Source organism: Pongo pygmaeus, chromosome Y (genome assembly GCF_028885625.2).
Source record: "Pongo pygmaeus isolate AG05252 chromosome Y, NHGRI_mPonPyg2-v2.0_pri, whole genome shotgun sequence".
Classification (NCBI taxonomy): domain Eukaryota; kingdom Metazoa; phylum Chordata; class Mammalia; order Primates; family Hominidae; genus Pongo; species Pongo pygmaeus.
In genome coordinates this window covers 37,112,460-37,114,286 of record NC_072397.2, presented here as the reverse complement: position 1 = coordinate 37,114,286, position 1,827 = coordinate 37,112,460, and the positions used below count along the sequence as shown (strand labels likewise).

Genomic DNA, 1,827 nt, shown 5'->3' with positions numbered 1-1,827 from the left:
TGGCAAAAAGAAAAAAAAACCTGGCCTCTGACTTGGAATATAATACCATTTTATTAATTAAGATACATGGTAGAGAGAAAAAGACTGTTTTATTTATCTGTCATTGTGATGACAAAACAGACAGGTCTTCTTTTTGTGATTTTTAATATTGACTCCTAAGAACATAAAACAGTTGGCAGTGTAAATATATTGCAATTTAGCCAGCTGTGAAAGAAAATGACTGATCATTAGTAAATCAGGCAATTTTTATTTCTGTTGTTGAAAATTGTTTTACTCATCGTGTGTGTTCTTTTACTGTCAGAATTGAAATCAATTTTGTACTGCCAATTAATATCACTGTTTTATTATCATGAGATTCTTGCTTTACATTCTAAAATGTTGTCTCTGAAAAATGAGTAAAAACCAAGTAAGTTTTGTTTTTTCTTTAAAAAGGTAGTCATAAAATGCTAGTCATATTTAGTAAAAATAATGAGGTGAGTGGGACATGGTGGTGCATTTGTCTAATCCCAAGTAGTTGGAAGGCTGAGGCAGGAGTGTTCCTTGAACCCTGGAGTATGAAGACTCATTGAGCTGTGAGCTGTCATCTTGTCCCTGTAGTCCAGCCTGGGCCATGGAGCATAATCCTAAGTATAGAATAAAAAATAGAACTATGAAAAGTAATATAACATTACAGTTTTTAATTCGCTTGTAGTAATGCATGGATAGTATACTTAACCAAAATATTTTAAATTGGTAATACACCAAAAGGTCAGATGTTTGGGTCAGATTGCTAACTAGCTCCTCAACTGGCTAAATCTGTAATAATTGGTGAGGTATTTGTTCTAACTGTAATTGATTTTTTATTTGTTAAATGGATTTACTAATGCTACCCGCTTAGGAAACTAACTGATATTAATTAGATTACCTCAAAAACTTGTTCTGAATGACACATATTAGGCAGTAAAATATTAGCTACTACATATTGTAAATTATTTTCATCTGCTTATTTTTAAAGCTCATAATGCACATGATAAAATTCCAGAAGACCGAGAATGGCTGTTAGATACAATAGAACACTCTAAGAGTCAGTATCAAAAATGAGTATATCAGTTCATAAAATGTATGGTAGTTTTATTTGGCAGTCATTTCATTGTTTATCATACTGTTTTTTCTTACAATTTTGTAGAAGCCTGTGTCAGAATTAAGAACTCTTTTAGAAAAGAATAATCACGGATGATTGAAATTAACAATTTCAGCTGATACTGAAAATTATTCTGAATTCTACTACATTTATATTTGTATTTTCTTTCGAAGGCTAATGGAAGTCTTAAAAAGGAAATGGATACTTCCGTGCCAGGGGAGACACCATGATCATGAAGGTGGCTTTCCCAAGGAAAGGTGGATCTATTGCACTCTAGATGTGTTGACCCATGAGATTTCCCCAAATGTGGGAAACTCGACTGCATAATTTGTGGAAGTGAAGGACAGTGTTTGTGCTTTCACATGGGAAAAAAAGAAAGAAAATTGAGTCATTTAGTGTATATAGAAAATTGAAAGAAAACAATAAACTGGAAAGAATTAAATATGCCTACAAAAATTGTTGTCCACCAGTACAAAACAATAAAACATCAAATTGTTATTTATTAGAAAAATCAAATAGTGCTAGGATGACAGTTGCAAATGCTTGAAAACTTTGTCTAGATGAGGTGGCTGAGGGAAGCCTCCAAAGGGCAGCAGATACATCTGGGGAAAAAGAGAAGTAATTTTTAAATGCATAAGCCAATGTTTATGTATTAATATTGCCCTTAAAAATATTTATTTTGTGAAATGATTAGCATTGGTTTGTTT

General features: G+C 32.2%; 1 non-coding gene across 1 annotated transcript; it reads left to right on the top strand.

Moving 5' to 3' along the window:
* Positions 1-1,321: 1,321 nt before the first annotated feature.
* LOC129026032 (U1 spliceosomal RNA) lies at positions 1,322-1,481 on the top strand. The gene has a single exon (XR_008497414.1). It is a non-coding gene; the product is annotated as a U1 spliceosomal RNA (small nuclear RNA).
* Positions 1,482-1,827: the final 346 nt, after the last annotated feature.